The 20,307-nt window shown below is 37.0% G+C and overlaps 1 non-coding gene across 1 annotated transcript; it reads left to right on the top strand.

Annotated features, from left to right (window-relative positions):
- The first annotated feature begins 7,665 nt into the window (after positions 1-7,665).
- Positions 7,666-7,772, top strand: LOC118489854. The gene has a single exon (XR_004887867.1). It is a non-coding gene; the product is annotated as a small nucleolar RNA R71 (small nucleolar RNA).
- The last annotated feature ends 12,535 nt before the right edge of the window (positions 7,773-20,307 follow it).

The following is a 20,307-nucleotide window of genomic DNA, read 5'->3' as shown; positions in this document are numbered from 1 at the left end:
CGAGGCGTGTGTAATATGATACAAGCATGGTGGATACGCCGCTGGTACTTCCTATATATAAGTGTTTGTATGATATTACATATCGCAGCGTTGTTTAAATCATTTTAGTTTAAGACATATTTTTTCACAAGACATTGTTTTACAAACAACTTATTTTATACAAACTCATTTTTACTTGGTTATTCATTTAACCTTACATTACTCTTTGACATATCATCTACCTTATTATCGCTTTTCAAACGTTTTATAAAAGCAAACACTTAAACTGGATTCATGACAAGTTTTCATTAAACATTTTCTTAAACATAAGTCATGAATCCTATTTTCACAAAACCTATGTACTCGCTGGCATTTTTATGCTGATATATTTTCACATGTGTTTCAGGTATAATAATTGATGATATTTGATGAGGATATTGATGCACGCTCACATAGGATTGGACGAGGCCTTAGTGACAATAAAAGATGCAAGACTAGATAATTATGTTATATTTCTTTTCTTGTTTTGACATTGTAACTCAGTTAATCAATAAAACAAAATTTCAAATTTCCATGTGTTATGAAACAATGATTCTGTTACAACACTCCCCGACGTTTCCGCCACGTTTTGTTGTTTTACGTGGTCGGGGTGTGACAAAATTTTCAACCTCGTAGGAGAAAAAGGAGACTCATGTGGAGTCATCTGGAGACAACAAGAGAAAGTTTGCAAACTTCAAGCAGGGTACTCAGACGAATAGCAACAACAAGGCCAAAAAGGGAAAAGAGTACATGGGTAAACTACCTCAATGCGACAAGTGTCGACGACATCATACCGGGCAATGTAAAAATGGAAAGTGTGACAACTGTGGCAAAGTAGGGCACAGCAAAGACACGTGTTGGCATGAGACGAAACGTGGAAAGAAAGGTAAGGGATGTTATAACTGCGATGATATGGGGCACTTTAGGAAAGATTGCCCAAGGGAGATTAAACAAAATCGTGGGAAGAATGTCTAACACCGGAGCTAGGGAAGCATGCCAGGGTCCAAACATGGCTATCGGTACGCCTCATAGTAGTCAATGTTATGCATCTGTGCTATTTGATATTGCTGTCAAATTTTAGCTTCAGAATATACTTGTTTTAATAGTAAGCAAGATTGATATCCAGTATTCGGTAGAACTAGCTTAAGGGAAGCTTCGACGTGATAATTGGGATGGACTGGCTGTCAAGTAATCAAGCAGGATACGCCCCTATGGATTATCAGACATTGAAGACACGAAAGTTTTGCGCAAAAGAATGCAACGCCTTCTTGGCTCATGTCGTAGACAGGGAGCCCATGAACCAAAACTTGAAGATATCTCTGTGATGAGGGGATAACCTGAAGTCTTCCCCGAAGACTTGGCAGAATTATTTCCTTAACGACAAGTCGAATTTTGCATCGATTTGATTCCGGGCACCGCGCCTGCTATTAATGCACCTTAACGACATATACCTTCGAAGGTGCAAGGATTGTCAGTGTAGCTTCAGTAGCTGATAGAGAAGGAAGATAACAGACCAAGTTCCCGCTTTGGGTAACCCCAGTTTTGCTCATCAAGACGAAGGACGATAGCTATCGTACGAACATCAAACTACCAGGAGCCGAACGAGCTAACCAACGAGAGTCGGCGACTCTTGCTAAGGATTAACGAATTAATTATTTAACTAACTGTGAGGATCTAGTTACTATTTCACGACCGATCGATGATCGAGTATCATTAGCTGAGGATTCAGGAAGAAAATATACTGGGGAAATTGTGGGACAATAACTTGCTAACAACGTGCACCAAAAATGGTGTTTCCTGCACGATGCACCAAATAGTTTTATGCAGAATACTAAACCTTGAGAAGATATTCGAATCTCTTACAATGAAATTTCCATTTTTGCTTTTAGCGAGTAGATGTTTGCATCTGTACTCCCCCTAATGGTAGTTGCATCGCGTTAATTTTCTTCGCAGAGAGCGAACACACATTTGGTTCGACATTTGGTCATCTCCTTATTTTAGCAAATATTCATTGTTTCAGTACTCGGAAACTTATATGTCACATATGCACCATTTGCTACGCATGTGGTTTCGATTCGAACAAACGCTTCATTAAAATTCAAACATTGTTTTGCTAAATCTAATTACCAATTTGTGATTCGAATGATTTGCATTGTTGTAATTGTTGGCTCTTTTGTTACCAAGTCAACACACTTTCTTGAGACTTCATTTCCTTGAAGTTACATTCATAGTTTATCATCGTAACCATGGTGGGATACCCTCGTTGATACATACGTTTATTGTCAGGTTACCAAGTTCAATTGCTTGAACTTATCCATTTCGCATATTCAATTTAAAACGCCATATGATGTATTGGGAGCATTATATTCAAATACTTTACAAAAGTCCTTGTTTCAAGTCGTAGTAGGTCTACGACTCCACTAAATTGTTGCTGGTATTGACACCTTACGGTGATACCTTCACAAAGATTAAAGCTTGCGCTGATTTGGTTACGCCTTTCATACACGGATTTAGTTGCTTATTTATTTACTTGCTCAAAATCAATTTTGTTTATCACAATTAAAGCAGTCTCAACACAGTCGCGTGTTAAGACAATGGTACCTATATTCATTTCATGACGCGATGTACCCCCCTAACGATACTTTCCTTGATTGACTGAATGCCTTGTGGTACACATTACCTTTTCATCTCCGATCGGGAACAGTGGTTCTTTGATATTCCACGTTCAATTGAAAACTCTGTGACATTGTGTAAATCAAATCTTCAGATTGTTTTAGTGCACTTTCATTTGATTTCAAACACGGTGAACTTGTTCGGCCACTGCTGTTATTGAAATATGTCAATAACGACACCTTATGGTGTCATTACAAACTTGTAGCTTGTGCTAATCATGGTCAACCGTTCCACACAACACTACACATACTTTTGTTTGGCTTGCCATTCAAACGTCCCTGATGTAACTACAATAATACACCAGATTCACTTGTATTTCATTCGGCGTACTTTCGCAATTCAAGAATGTCAACACATTCAACTTAACCAGTCATTTATTCGGAAGTTGACCGATCATTTTCATACCACATTTGAGCTGTTGATTTTGGGTTCATATAGCGGACGCTATGGTTTGAGAAAACTCATTTGCTTTTTGTGATCGATCGTTTGAGAATCCTACTAGTCAAAACTTCTCTTTTGTGGGACCCCTGTTAACTGGATTACACTGGACTATACGTCAATACGTCTTGTACCTTTGACATCAAACGCTAAAAGCACATACCTCTTAACCATTGGATTCGTGTTGTTATATATTCTTAGATTCACCTGACGTGAATAGGGTTTGATTCGGTTTGGTGATTATCTACCTTGGTACTATTCATATACATACACGCATAATGAAACCCTAAGGAGTTAAGGTAGTACAAATTTCAAGGACGAATTTTTCTTAACAGGGGGAGAATGTGACAACCGTCAAATTTGCATGTATCCGTATAATTAATTAATACTGATTTATGCTTAATGAGTGTGCTTAATTACAACTAATGACATAAACTGCTTTATGATTTCTGTATCATACATACATGTGCATCACATTTCATACTGTCACACCATTCATTACATACAAACTTTAGTGACATACTTGATGCACAAGGCACAGTTAGTAGAGTGAGCGGATAACTCAGAAATATACTGACAATGCCAGTACATAGACAGACAATATATTGAGGCCCAGTATGAGCCAGAGACAAGGTAATACACTAGTATGGAGTGTAGGGAAGTAAGGACCACAAAACTACGTCAATAGGTGATAGTTTAAGTGCCGGAAAGTGCCTAAAACCCACTCAAAGTGCAGAATTCTGCATTAATCATTAAAATTCTGCATTTTAACATGCTAGTAACATGCAAAAATATGGCAAAATGGTCCTGTATGCTTTCCTAAGTGCCGGGAATTGAAAGTGTCACAAAAAGTTACATAAAAGACACTATACGGAATAACTTAGCACTTTAACGGAACGGTATCTAACCGAACAACCGGACACTACCCGAAACACCAAATTTTCACTAGAAGCATTGTTTCATCATTAGCAAGCTAGTTATGGTCCCCGAACATCATAACACCCCATATAAATATCTAGTAACTAGATCTTAACTACATACTTAAAATTTAACTAGTAACTAACTAGTTTAGTTAAACCTAGTCTATGGCCAACACATGGCCTATTTAATAGATTTTATTTCAATATAATATAAGATCTTGTCTCCTACTACAAGACATATTACACAATGGATGGAATGATTAAATGGGTTATAAGTATACATGGAAGGTTAGAGCTCATTTGTGCACACACTAAAACACACACTTGATCATCTTCTTCTCCCCTTGGGAGCTTTCGGCCGAACCCAACACCCTCATCATCATTTTTTAACTAATTCTCATACATTCCAAGCTTATAATAAGGTGCTAGAAGGTGCACAAAGGAGCTAGGAGCTTTCGGAAGATAAGAACCTTCACCGTTTGCTTTTATCCACTTCATTTATCCTCTTGATCATCCCTAGCCTTAAGCTAGTGGTAAGAACCATGATCTTGCTAGTTTACTTCTATTTTTGGTGGTTAAAAGATGTTACATAAAGTTAATCTTGAAGAACACTATGAAACAAGAAGATGTAACATGAACATAAGCCTAAAATTATAAGAAATCTTAAAGAAATCATGTTGTTTGGTGTTGTTGTGATACTTGTTGATTGATTGCTTGCGTAAATGATATAGATCATCACATGATCTTGCTAGATCATGATTAAAAACATAATCTAGCAAGATGAGAGGATGAAAGTGTTTGAAATTAATGGATCATCCTCACAAAGATCATGAACTTGAAAGAATAAAGTTGTTTCTTGTTAAGTAATGATCAAAAGTCTTGTAAATCTAAATATTTTAAGTATGATTCTTCCAAGTAACCAAGTTAAAAATACAAGTTGTACTAAATCTTGGTTCTTAAATAAATAACCTTCATTTTTGGTGGTTAATAATATGATTATAAGTTGTAAAGATCTACATTCTTTAAAAATGATGTTTTTAAAGCATCAACCACACTTTAAAGGGTAACAAGACTTACTAAATACACTAGTAAGTTACTACATATTTTTATAAATATTCAAGTTCATGGAGTGATAGTATATGCTTGTTTTTGGCAAAATTGGCGAATAAAGGTTGTTTATTATTGATTGTGAATGGATTGTGATGATTTTTACAAAAGAAAAAGATATGCTTAATAGCATGGACATCTCCGTTTACAAAGAAAACTATAGCGAAATTTTCTAAAAATTTCAACACTTAGAAAATATTTACTAACAAGTATTTACAAGTATGTAATTTTTTTAACTTTGTTTTTCAAAATAAATTTCGCCATAGGTTTTGTTGCAAAAATACAAAGTATAGGAGGTTAGTTTTTGTAGATAAAAGTGGATAAATATATATTTAGAATATATATTTTATATTAAGACACTTGTGTGGATATTTGTTTATTTTGTGGAATAGTTATATTATTTTAGGGTAAAATAATATAACTTAACAAAATACCATGACATTTACAACTCCAAAATAATACCAAAAACCACAAGGAATGAAATATAAGTTACACACTTAATATTGTAAAGCCGAACGATAAAACGTAACTTATGAAATATTCCGGAAAATACTCTTGTAAATATATATTTTTGGCAAGTATTATTTTGGAAACGAAAGGAGTGAAAATATGATTTTCATACATATTACCAAGTATATCATATTTTCGACCAAGAGAAAATATATTATTTTTTGGGGAGTTAAAGACATATTTTCCTAAGTATATTTAGAAAATATATGAGTTTTGGGAAAAATATATATTTTCTTGGAATACATTATTTTTGACAAATAAGTTATATATATTTTCTAAGTGAGACTTGAAAGTATATTGTTTTGGAAATATATATTGGGAATATATTGGTATATTTTTGGAATAATACATCGGAATACGACGCCAAAACACGGCTAAAGACACACATACAAAAATACGAATACACATGTATGAGATACCCCCATCCTTGGGAAGGAAATACGAATACAAATACATGGGAAGTATTACTACAAGAATATTGTTTAACAAATTATTCCAAAAATTCAAGTTAAAATATTTATTATTTTAACAACTAATAATTATAACTTGGAATAATATTGGGAACACAAGAAACGTAACTCAAAAACCTTCATACTAAGCAAAGGCACGGCCCGTTCGTCTAATAGACGTTAGTACACTGTAGGTAGTCGTGTTTGCTGAGGAGACTTGGGTTACACATACTGAAGACGCAATACTGTGAGTTCATGTCCCCCTTTTCTTTTAATTGTTTTCAGTTTTACAACTTCGATGGTGAAATACATGTTACATACTGATTACAAACGTTTTATACATGGTATGATTAGCTAAGGAATGTACTGCTAGATCACGTGAATGGGTAGGCTATTGTCTTCAGACCATTAATCCTTGTATAAGGACCGAGGGGCATGAGTGATAGATCTATTGGGAGTTTCGAGCCCCACCCATGGGCCGGCGAGTTGGCTGCATGTGGTGACTATGTCGTTCCGCCTGAGGGGCCGATACGAAATACGTATACAGGTTTGAGTGCTTCCTAGGCCATGTCACTTATTAATGTATTAGCTACACACTAATTGATCTGTTTTTCCTTATTGCTACATACTAGGGACATACATTTACACAGACATACTTTAAAGGCTTATTCATACACACACACATGAACTCGCTCAACTTTTGTTGATGTTTTTCAAACTACATGTATTTCAGGAAATTAAGTACGGATCTGGCGGGCGTTGGAGTTTCAAGTCATGTTAAGCATAAAGATGTCATCCATGGTCTTTGGGTTTGGTCAGTGTGTCTTACTCCTGGACGAGACACGTCTTCCAAACTTTGATTATAACTAATATCTTTTGACTAGTCCTTAGCGAACTTTTAGACGATTCATATGGTTTGTAAAACTTAAATTTGAAGTCTACGTTTTAGACAGTGTTTTTATGTTTTAAATCCATTTTATGGATGACAAATCTTTGGTTTTCTTCATATAGTTGTTTGATATGGTTGAATGCAATGATAACAAGAAAGTCACACCATAATCACGCTTCCGCGAAAGTCAGGGTGTGACATCGGGTTCTCTCCAACCAAGGTTAGGGTGGTTACGCCATCCTTGGTTGTAGGTACCCGTTGGAGGACCCGACGGCCTAGGTCTATTATCAATGTAGTTTACCGATTTTGTTTGATTATCTATTTCTTTCATACAACTCCAATTTTCATGTGGCCCACCACACCCTTCGCAAGCCATAACCGAAGCCGTTTTTGCCATTTCTAACTTATTGATTTTTGAAGAAAGGGCTTCGATTTGGGCTTGCAAGGAAGTGCTCTCATCAACCTTATGGGCGCCCGGGGCAATAGATTTCGTGCCTCAGGGAGTGTGCCATTGAAAATTGGTTTGAGCAATTTCCTCAATTTGATTATAAATTTTATTTGGGCGGCGATTACGTAAAAGTCCCCAGAGCTAGAGTCGAGTGTTTGTCTTGTGTGTGGCAACAACCCATTATAGAAGGTGGATACTTGTTGCCATACCGCAAGACCATGATGAGGACACTTCCTTAATAGCTCCTTGAACCTTTCCCAAGTTTCATATAAGGATTCCCCGTCCTCTTGTGAATATGTGTTAATTTCAGTCATTAATTTAGCCATTTAACAGGAGGGAAATATTTATATAGAAAATTTTGGGCTAGTTCATCCCAGGTGTTTACGGAGCCAACTGGGAGGGTATTAAGCCAAGCCTTAGCTCGGTCTTTTAGTGAAAATGGAAACATTCGAAGGCGGATGGCGTCATTTGATGCTCCATTGATCCGAAAGGTATCACATATTTCTAAGAAGTTAGTAATATGTAGATGGGGATCCTCGTCTGCAAGCCCATGGAAGGTTGCGGAGTTTTGGAGCATTTGTATCAAATGCGGCCGAAGTTCGAAGTTGTTGGCCTCGACAATTGGTGCATTGATAGCGGCGCCGAGATTACCTACGGTGGGACGTAGGTAATCCATGAGGGTACGTTGGTCCGCCATTGGAAGTGGGTCCCCCGAAACTTTCTCTTGGTTTTTAACTTTGAGTCTTTTTCTTAGAAAGCGTTCGGGTTTGTCTAAAGGTTCTTTTATGTCTCTACTAGAACCGGAGCTCACACACTGCGTGGAAAGTTCAGATGTGGCACCTGGGTTCCAAGTCCTGCAATAAAAACAAAAAGAACGTTGGTCAGAAGTTTCACCATGGCCCCGTGCTCAGATGAACACGGCCCGTGGTAGGAGATACAATGATTGTTTTCCGGATCCCTGTTACTGAGGAGCTTGACACGGCCCCGTGTTGCACCGACATGGCCCCGTGCTCAACTCTCTGTAAATCGGAAAATAAAAACTGCCAGTAACAATGCCGGGCACGGCCCGTGTCCGACCAGGCACGGCCCGTGCTAAGCTCTAAGCTCTGTAGAAGCTGGAAAATTTATAAAAATCCTAAAAAAAGAGAAATAAGAAAAAACGATTAGGCCGTTGATTCCTAACTTTCTTAAAATCCTTGTGTCCCCGGCAACGGCGCCAAAAACTTGATGTGCGTGCGGTCTTATATGTTTTTATGTATATTTTTAGCCCTTTTTACACGTTAGTCAAGTTTTAAATTGATAAAACACGATGTTTTACTAACACCAAACACACATATGGGCAACTGCACCCATCGTGAGCGTAGTATAGTGTTGGTAAGATACCGAGGTTGTCCAAGGACACAAGAGCTTTTTGTACCGGTTTTTCCTCAATGTCTAATCAAATCAAAAGTTTAGAAAAAGGTTTAAACTAGAAAATAAAAACTAAAAATGCTGAAAATAAAAATAAAAATAAAAATAAAAACAGATATATAAGATGAATCACTTGGATCCGACTCACATTTAGTGTAACCTTTGATTATTTTCGCACTTTTGCACTTTTTAAGAGATTATCTTAGTTATAGTAGTAGGCCCCTCTTTTGAAGGTGACGTTACCCTCAACCCAGTAGTTTTAGTCAGCAATGACACAATCCTAAAGGGTTGATTATTGAAAGATAATTAATTAAGTTATTAATGCGTAATGTGGTAGGCCCCTCTTTTGAAGGTGACGTTACCCTCGGCTAAGTAGTTTGAGTCAGCAGGGATACAATCCTAAATAGCCGGGTTAAAGTTTTAATAGTAGTTTACATATGAGGGGATCAAGGAGTTCGGACCCCCACCACCCAATACCAGTGGGTATTGAAGGAGGTCCTACTAAAGTTGACCCAGGTCCTTGCAGGATCTATACACTAAACAAGGCAAGACTCTTACCAAACCATTCCCTTAACCCCCGACCAGGTAGCCAACATATCTCCATATAGACCGTGGAGATATGAATGGTGAAAATCTTTTATTTTATATAGACAGTAAAATAATGCCAAGACACCACTGACAAATAATAAGGAAGATTCACCTTCAACATAAGAAACAAGTTATTAAAGTCATTAATACATAACCAAATAAAAAGTGCGAAAAGATTAAAAATAAAAAGCATTACACTAAACACTTGTCTTCACCAAGTGATGTAAGAGACTTAGGCAAACATGGCCTTTGATTGTCAAGAACTCTTACGATCAATCTTGGATCCCGAGACTACTCACACACTCTATGATGGATGATGGATGATGGTGGTGGATGTGGGTTGTGATAGTGGTGGTGGGTGGGTGAGGTGTGAGATCGGTGGTTTCCCAAGGGATGGTTTGCAAGTGAGCAAAGCACCCCTATTTATAGCCTGCATAGAAGCCCGGACACGGCCCCGTGTCCATTGGGCATGGCCCCGTGTCCACCCATCTTCTCTTTCTTCATTAATTGTAGTTTGTCTGCATTAGTTGACCACGCCCACGTGTCTGCTGGGCACGACCCCGTGTGCAGATGCGTATCTGTACTATCAAGATTTGCCTAGATTCTGCGAATCTTAGAGTTGACACGGCCCCGTATCCGATGGACACGCCCCCGTGGTGGGTGATAGAAGCTTCTACAACTTTGTCTTTTCTACAGACACTTGGGCACGCCCCCGTGCTCATTGAGCACGGGGCGTGTTCAGCCTTCTGTCCTCTTGTTTTTGCTTGGGAGGATGCTGTCGAGGGGTCAGGCATGCCACGTTTATTCCTTTTCTTGTATTTATGTTAGATTTAGCTGCCTTTTTGCTTCTTTTGTTCATTTGAGCTCATTTAATCCTGAAAATACAAAAGGAAGCCAAAAACACACTTTTTCCAATATTAGTACTAAAAAAGGGTTAGTTTTATGCCACATTTAATGTAATTTATATGTTGCATTTTGCACACATCAGTCATTTCGGATGTGCATCGACTATCGGGAATTGAATAAGTTGACAATCAAGAACCGCTATCCTCTGCCATGAATTGATGATTTGTTTGACCAGCTACAAGGTGCTACGTGTTTCTCGAAGATCGATCTATGCTCAGGCTACCACCAATTTCGCATCCAAGAGGAGGATATACCCAAAACCGCTTTTCGCACTCGTTATGGCCATTATGGGTTCGTTGTTATGCCTTTTGGTCTAACCAACGCACCCGCAGATTTCATGGATCCGATGAATCGCGTGTGTAAACCATTTCTTGACCGCTTCGTCATGGTGTTCATCGATGATATCTAGATCTATTCCAAGTCGAAAACCGAACACGCGCAACATCTACGTTTGTGTGACACCACGTAAAAACATGTACAAATTATGTATAGACACGTGTCCTAAACTCTAAATATGTGAAAGATTGAGTTTGAAGGACTGAAGTTGACAAACGGTGAAATTATGTATGCGAAGGGACTAAAAATGTCAACATGCCAAACTTGAGCCTCTGAATGACAATACGCGGAGAATATATTCTTAATCGAATGATTAATTGAATACAACAAGCCGTTTGTGAATATAATCGGAAGATTATAAAGCTACTGGGATTAAACATGTCAACATGTTAAATTTACCTCTGAGTGACCTTTTAATGTTCCCAAGGCTTTGTAAAATATAAATACATTCTACTGAATAATTGATAAAGAATTCATAGACATCCGATTGAATTTATGATGAGTTAATCGACTTTTAAGAAATAAGAGTACATGTGCCAAAAACCGACAAATCTTCATGCCATGGCCATTTCTAAAGACTCCAAGGAAACACTTGTGCATGGCATGGTAATCTGAGTAATGCAGACCTGATCATGTGGACTATTCTTGCTGAAATTATCTGAAGATTCGAGTTTAAAAAGCTGCATGATCAAATATAAGATTCTCAAAAATTTTTGTCTTCTGGTCATCGCTTACGGACCGTATGGTCCTAGGCTTATGGCCCGCAAGGATATAACTGGGCGATGCAATTCAGGTCTGGTTATGGACCGCATCCATTCGGACTTACGGTCCGTAGGAGGTGGATATGGACCGCAAGGGTTTTTGCTTACGGTCCGTAAGCTTGTCGCTGGGCAGAATTTTTGGACAGATGTATGTTTCAGCTGTGTAACCGACTTTAGCTCAATCCATTCGAAACCAGGGATTGTCGGACGGTTTTAATAATCTACTAGGACACCTGGGGTGATCCTAGGAGGTTCCATAACAGCTGCTAATGATCCAAGAGATTGGAATTTAGTATATAAAGGACTTGAGTGTTGTGTTCTTATGCTCACATTTGCAATATCACTCAAGAACACTCACCTCTAGAGCTTGCAATCAGTAGGAGAAGATTACCAAGTGTAGAAAAGATAGCAAGGACCCTAAGTAAGAGTCTTAATCCCTGCTTAGTCGTTTTAATTAGCCTTAAAACCGAAAAGTCAAACATATCGTAATTAAGGTTTGACTTTCGGTTTAATCACTAATGGTCCAGCCACTGACCAAAACGAAAGTGGTTATGGAACCATCTTAGGATATGTGATTAACCCTTAAAAGGGCACCTCATAATTATCTCGTTTGACTAGTTAATTGTCGGGTCAAACTAGTTTGACAAAACTGGACAGAAATTTTAAAAATGAATTAAACTAATATAACAGAGGTTCTAAATTATATTTAAACATTCTAATGACTTGGTAATCAATATTAGAACATATCTTATCAGTCCTAACCCGACAATTATCAGTCTAAGGTCAGTTTATAACCGAAAGTCGCAAAAGCTTGACTTTTGCTTTGACTTTCAGTTCTGAACCATTTAAGCTTAATCCTCCCATGTTTTAAGCTTCCATTAGGACCATATTATTCAGTAGTATAACCCCCTTAAGTTATATTTCATGGTTCTTAGTGGTTTGAATTATATGCTCTTGATCGTTAATATGCTTTAAAATGCCATAAATGCCCTTTGACACACAAATGAGATTTTTTGAAATATGAGTGGACAAAAACCTTTGCTACTGATATATAGGCTTGTCCCGAAAATTTGACATCAGTTCTTGGTCCCAAATAGAAATTATGCTCGACATCGTAATTAGAAGCTTTTTTGTAATTAGTTTACGATATCTTGCATAATGCACCTTTAAACTTGGATTCTGAACCAAAACTCATTACCTATTGTTAAGATATTATTTTTAAGGAATTTTAAGATTTTTGGTCAGATTATAATCTACTTAAAACATAGAGTTCTTGTGTAATTCGGTTAATGACGATAATACCCTTTTTAGGCATAAAATGAGATTAACAAATGCTTTGAATGCCAAACTTTTTCCTACTGATTTCATACATTAAGTAAATTATTTTGAGCATTTAAAACTGATCAAACCCTCAGAATTTCATAAACATCTTGATTATCGTCAAATAGCGAGTTTTACACTAATTAGGTGCATAGTATGGTTTAAAACCATAATTAACACCTAACACTTGTTACCTACCGACTTTTTTAAAAAAAATAAATATTTTTACAGTAGGTATAAGTTATGAACTCAGGTTTCCAAAAATGCCCTTAAAAGCCTATGTGAAATGACCAAAATGCCCTTTCGGGACATAGTTTGTTCATAAATAGTAAATCTCACGTATGTATAATATCTTACTGATGTAATGAGGTAAATTAAATACTTTTACTGATTTCAAAAGACCAGAACATCAGTTTGTTATAAAATATCTTTTATAAGTATTAAAATTACCAAAATGCCCTTATGGGACTTAGCTTGATTTAAATTACTTTTTGGGCATATATGTTAACATCCTACTGATGTATTAACATATTTTAAGCATCATAACAATTAAGACCTGAATATAATTCATTTGGTTACCCGTTATGCGTTTATGCGTTCGGATCGGTTTATGTGACTAGTTTACGTAAAATAGCCGAAACGGGTTTAACCTTATCATTAAATCCTCAAATTCCAGAATATGTTTAGTTTACCCATATTATACAAGTATCCAAGCTTGTCGGGTCTAAACCACATTCTATTCCGGTCTCTGCTTAATCTAGTGTTTAGAACCGTAAGGTTTCTTTCTAGCTAGCTGGTCTAAGTCCTTGACTTAACTAAAGGCCCGTTAGCATCCTAATAGGTTATTAAACCTTCTATGTAGATTGAATAGCATCCAGTAGAAGGTACCATTAAAAAGCTTAGGATTATACTGCTGAGTTACATTTCACATTAGCTCAGGTAAATACTTTTAACTTATTTTCCCTTATATGGCCTTGGGATACGGTATTATAATAATACCACTTGGTCGGGTATAAAATCATTTAATCGGATTGTGATTAATAAATTTACATAACCCGTTTTAATCTGTCTTGTTTGATAACATAAACATCAGTGGTTAATTCGACCGTGTCCTGGATATCCTCGGCTCATTTCATTTGAAAATGGCCACGATCTATGCACGGGGTGTAGGCATACACCTGACAGATGCAAATGCTAAAATATAAACCCACATGTTGGGGATAACTCCTTTATGGTTCTATAAGTTGTGAGTCGGTTAATCATGACCGGCTTCCGAACCGGCCCCAATTGTATGACAAACATGTAAATCTGTATACAAGATTATCTTTAAATAATTGTCCCAAGTTATAAATGATTTGTGCCATGTGTACTTAAATCAATTTTCATAAATGTTTTCAAAAGAGTCAGTTAATTGTATTTACCAGTGTAAAATGACGTATCTTCTTAAAGACTGATTGACAGGTACCTCTCGTAATAGGCTGGAGCTATTAGGTGTCATAAGAAGATCTTGCAAATCTATAGATACCTGAAGTCTGTTATTTTGTTTCTTTGTAAATATTTATGATCCGCCTGTGGATCTCATTACATTACAGTCTGTATATTCTTTCACTCGAACACTCAGACATTATGGTTTGTAATAGTTTATTTACCAAGCCTTCCGCTGTGTTATTATATTGTGTGTATTGACAATGATGATATCAACTACGTCACGATACTCCCCGCCGGGCCCACCGGTAATATGTGGAAATATCAGGGTGTGACAGGTTGGTATCAGAGCAAGAAGAAGTAGGAAGTTACTTTATCTTGTACTGTTCTTTAATTTTGTCCCTGCGAGGACTTATTTCTGTTTTTGTAGCCCCTGCGTGGGCAGTATGTTCTTTTTAAGACCCGTTTAGGGCACCCTGTAATAGTTAAGGTTTAATGAAATTTCTTTGGATTTTAATTATGTACTTTATTACATCATCATGCTTTATCATTTCAATTTTTTAATTGATCTGCCAAAGAAATTCTTAGAGGTATAACCTAGCCGAAATACTAAATGGCTATGATGGTACAACCTTTTTAAGACAGTAAATCTCTGTTAACATCTGAAAACATGTTAACATTCCTAGCTGTGCGGTACGAGAAACCACACAAGCTTCCAAATGTACTTGGATCCTTTCAAGTCACTATCATAGCCAAAATGATCAATGTGAATCATGGCTAATAAACATCAATATGATGTATACACCTAAAACATCCATATGAGATGTATGCTTATAAGAAAAGGTGTAATAATGACAATGATAGTTTTATTTTATAAATTTCTTGTCAAAAAGGCGATGAAATATGTTTGACCCTTAAAAAGATCACTGACCCAAGAGATCAATGATTATATTCTAATCGTCCTTGTGACAAGGCCTTTTGTGCCATCTAAATGTCCTTCGAGACAAGCCTTGTGCTAAATAAAGATGTCTTTCATGACATTGACAGTTGTGATTTATAATTCCCCTGTATAGTGAAATAAATAATTATATCCTATTGATTATGATTTAAAATGATCTACATGGTTTAATAATACCATGACCATCTAATCATCAATGCGATGATTTATTATATAATTTAAATATATCTTCATTGTTTGATATAGTACTCAAAAATGGCTGGCTCGGATGAAGCAAACAGTCATCCTGCAAAAGGCAGCAACACCAGGATTAATATCACTGGTGCCGAACTGCAAGCAATGATAACCGCAGCGGTTGCTCAAGCTGTGGATGATAAGTTCAAGGAGCCGAGTATTGCTCAGTCCAAAACTCATTCTAGGTCCCATTCTCATTCACATACGCTAAAGAAAGATGAGTCTCAGCACTCGTCTAATCAAGGAAGTGAACCGCAGAAGCAGATTGTTTTTGAGCAGACTCCCAGGTACACCAAGGGTTCTACCTATAAGTACTTTGTCTCCTGTAAACCAAGGGATTTTACAGGAGAAAAGGGACCAATCGATTGCATGAAATGGTTGGACGAAATGGAGACAGTGATAGACATCAATGGATGTGCTAAAGAAGATATAGTAAAGTTTGTGTCTCAATCTTTCAAGAGCGATGCCCTCACTTGGTGGAAAGCGTTAGTGCAGGTGTGACAATCCTCACAAATCCAGGTATCCGTACAAATTAATTAATATTTAATTGGTGCTTAATTACTGTGCTTGATTACAATTATGAATAAACTGCTTTCGGTTTTCTGATACATGCAAACTCATGCATCACACTTTAGTACTGTCACTCCATTTATTATACACAAACAATAGTGACAAACTTGATGCACAAAAGCACAGTTAGCACAGTGAGCGGATAACCCATTAAACATGTTGACATTGCCAGCACTAGACAGACATTGTTTCTAAGGCCAGTATGAGCCGAGAATAGATTACTACACTAGTAGGGAGTGTAGGAAGGTGAGGATCATAAAACTGCGTCACTAGGTGATAGTTATAGTGCCTGGAAGTGCCTAAAACATACTTTAAGTACAAAATTTTGCACTAAATACCAAAATTCAGCATTTAACAATGCTAGTAAAGTGTAAAAACTTGTCAAAATAATTCCAGACACTTTCCAAAGTGTTGGGAAATTTAATGTGTCACTAAAACAACATAAAAGACACTTGAAAGCTTTATTTATCACTTTAACGGATCAATAACCAACCGAACAACCGGACTTTACCCGGAACATAAAAATATTACCAAACACCTTGTTTTTGTTTTTCTGAGCTAGTTAGGATCCCCGAACACCCTAACACACCTTTATATTACATAACACACTTAATACACTAACTAAATACTAAAATCCTAACCAAATTAGTAACTAGATCATTACACCCCAACCCCTATACGCCCCACCCCCCCCCCACTAAATGACGATCACAAGGGTGGGATACACCCTTGTCTTTCTTTGATTATTTTATTCACCTATGTTGGATATTTTGAAACACTTTGCATGATGGATAAAGCATGAAGATGGTTTATAAATATGTTTAGTAGATAATCTTTCTCTTTCATCAAAACACACAACAACAAAACTCTCTCCTCTTCCCTTCCATCACTCACGGCCGCACCCACACTCCACCATATCACCACCATCCAACCTCCATACAACCATTTCTCATACATACAAAGGAGCAAGGAGTCTTACAAACAAGCCCGGTGCACTCCGAAGTTCAAGAACCACTCTAGTTTCCTTTTATCCACCACTTTTACGCCTTGTTTCTTCCCTAGCCTTATGCTCGTAGTAAGTGCTTCTAATCATCATCTTGATCTTGCATTTGGTGGTTAATAGATGATTTAATGGTGAAAAACTAAGAAACACTAAAGAACATGAACAAGTCTTAAACATAAAGGAATAAAAGGTGGATAAAGAGAAGTTATGTGTGTAAATCTTGTAGATCTTGTGTAGTTGTGATTATTTGATGTTGTTTGATACTAAAAGTAGGATGGATCATCATCTAGACATACTAGATCATGTTCAAGAACATGAACTAGTAAGATGTTAGTGTTAGAAATATGAAAGATGATGAAAGCATCCACCATGAACTTGAAACTTTAATAAACATAAGTTTTCTTGTAAAATGAAGTTGTAAACTTGTGGATCTAAAGATCGACAAGTGGTTTTTCGGAAGAACGAAGTGAAAAATACTAGTTTTGTCATAACTCGGATCTTGTATGAAAGAAGCACATTTATAGTAACTAAACAAGTGTGTAAACACTTGTGTAACAAGGAAATTTCATAAAGAAATATTTTTGTGAATCTTGACTGGAAGTTGTGTAACTTCAAGTTCTTTAAAAATAAAGTTTCCAAGAAACTAATCATGTTTTTAAAGATAACAAGACCTACCAACTATGATGGTAATTTACTACATATTTTTACAAAACTTTCAAGTTCATGAGTTTATGATTTATTCTTATTTTGTCAAGATTAGTGATTAAATATTGTATACATTGTTGATTGATGATTGGTTTTTGAAAAGAAAATGATATGCTAAAAGCATGGACACCTCCATTTACAGAGGAAACTCTGGCGAAATTTTTCCAGAAATATAACACTTAGAAATATTTTTCTAAAAAATAATTACAAATATAATTTTTAACTTGTTTTCAAAAATAAACTTCGCCGTGATTTTTATTACAAAATTACCAAGCACCGGAGGTGGATTTTCGTAAATAAAACTTGTTAAATATATATTTAGAATATATATTTTATAATAAGATGCTTGTGTGATTATTTGATTATTTTGTGAACTAGATATATATTATTTTTAGGGTAAAAATAATATAACTTGGAAATGCCGCGAAAATACTACTCCAAAATAATACCAACGCTCTCACAAAATAAATATTTAAGTTATACGAGTATCGTAATACAATGCGAACTTTAAAAATGTAAAACTTATGTATTTTTCAGAAAAATACTCCTATTTGTACATTTTTGTGAAAATATTATTTTGGAAAAACTTATGAAATAAAATATAATATTTTTGGTAAAAATATATATATTTTCGAAATTAAAACATTTTAGACAAAGTGATTAAATATATTTTCAAGTGAGACTTAAAAATATATTTTCGGAATTATAAGACACACATGTATTATTACCCCCATCCTTGGGAAAGAAAATACGAATATAAAATAATTTAGAAGTGTGAATACGAAATAGTTTGTTAGGTTTGAGTTTCACTGCACTTTCTCACACATACCAGTGGCTTTGCAACCCATTGGTGATCTCTTTTTCCTATTGCTACATACCAGGGACTTTTATACATACCTTAAAGGTTTACTTATACTCACTTTTACATGAACCCGCTCAACTTTTTGTTAATATTTCAAATTACATGTATTTCAGGAAATTAGGGATCTGGCAAGGTATGCTATGTCATCAAGCTGCGTAGGAGAAATGATGTCATCCGAGTTTAGGGATTGTGACTTTTGCCTGGACGAGTCACAAGTCTTAAACTGTGTTTTTAATTCATGTCTATGGTTGTGTCGTATGAACAATATTTTTATTTTGTCATGTTGTAATCTGTTGCATGTGTCGACTTTTGAAAACAATGTTGTCGTGTTTTATCTTTAAAACTTGAATTAATGGATGAACATCATGGTTTTACTTTCATATAGCATTAATGTGATTATGCTATGGTATTAAGAAGTCACACCAAATAACCCACGCTTCTAAAAGCCAGGGTGTGACAGCTTGGTATCAGAACATAGATCATAGCGAACTAGGATTCTTTCTCGAGTCTAGACTATGATCACTAGGGCTCTCACGAAAACATTTTTTACATTGCATATGTTATGTCCAGATCCAGGACACAAAACATTTTTACAAACAAAAAGTATGAGCACTTTTTCAAATTTATGGTTCAGCCCTAGAGGCTGGGGAGGACAGCCTTAAAGGCTGGGAAGGTTCAGTCATGAAGACTGAAGGGCCAATCTTAGAGATTGGGGAGGTTTAGTCGGAGAGACTAGGAGGTTCAGTCTGAGAGGCTGGGAGGGTAGTCTAGTGAGACTAGGAGAATTACTTGTTTGCTTATTGGTGACTAACATGTTTATTTGATTATATGTTGATTATTTGTGCACATGTGTGGTTATGTTACAGACATCATGCCATCATCCTTAGACACGGGAGTTTCAGACACTTTAGATCCTATGGCGATCGTATCAGATGACAGATTTTCGTCAGGGCGAGAGGTCTACACTTCCGACACCACCAGTACCAGGGTGATGACGATTTCCAGCCCTTTGCGCTGCCTGATGTCGGAGCTGAGCCTGCTGATGGCCTTCCCGCCGGGGATTTACCACTCGCGGTGATCCTTGCTCCTATACCGCTTGCTGCTTATCCAGTTGTAGATATGCCCCTCGATGTTGTTTCTGACGATGACATCGATCTGTTTGAGGAGGACCCACCTGAGGCTGACCATGAGGGCGGGGCCCCTATTGTTGCTGATGTCATTTTACCCATTGCAGAGGCCCCTGCAGAGGAGCTTCCAGCTGATTCACCTGTCCCAGATTCCTTTGAGTCTGTGCAACATCACTCTTCAGACGCCGACCCTAACATGGCGTTATCAGCTGCACCTGCTCCCGCACATGACTTTGAGTTTGATCACGAGGTTGACGATGATTTTGATCCTGTCTTTCCCCCTTTTTTTGATCCTGACCAGGATATCTAGTTCATTCACTTAGACCAGCCCATAGAGGAGCCTGTAGTCCCTATGGATCCATTGTTTGATGATCCCGCTGATTTTGATATGGAATTTGTTGACCCGGAGCCTGCTGTGGCCCCAGAGCCTCTAGTCGCTCCTGATCCCGCATTAGAGCATGACCCTGTTCATGATGATGCACCAGCCATTGCACCCTTTGTTGATGATATACCCGCTGCTGACGCGCCTGCTGACGCTCCACTCTTGATAGAGGATCCTGTTGTTGCACCATTTCCTGATCCTGTGCCGGTGCTGTTCGACCGTGCACCTTTTACTACTCATGTAGATCCATGTTACGCCGACACCCGTA

Source organism: Helianthus annuus, chromosome 2, assembly GCF_002127325.2.
Source record: "Helianthus annuus cultivar XRQ/B chromosome 2, HanXRQr2.0-SUNRISE, whole genome shotgun sequence".
Taxonomy (NCBI): domain Eukaryota; kingdom Viridiplantae; phylum Streptophyta; class Magnoliopsida; order Asterales; family Asteraceae; genus Helianthus; species Helianthus annuus.
This window is presented reverse-complemented; position numbering and strand designations above follow the sequence as displayed.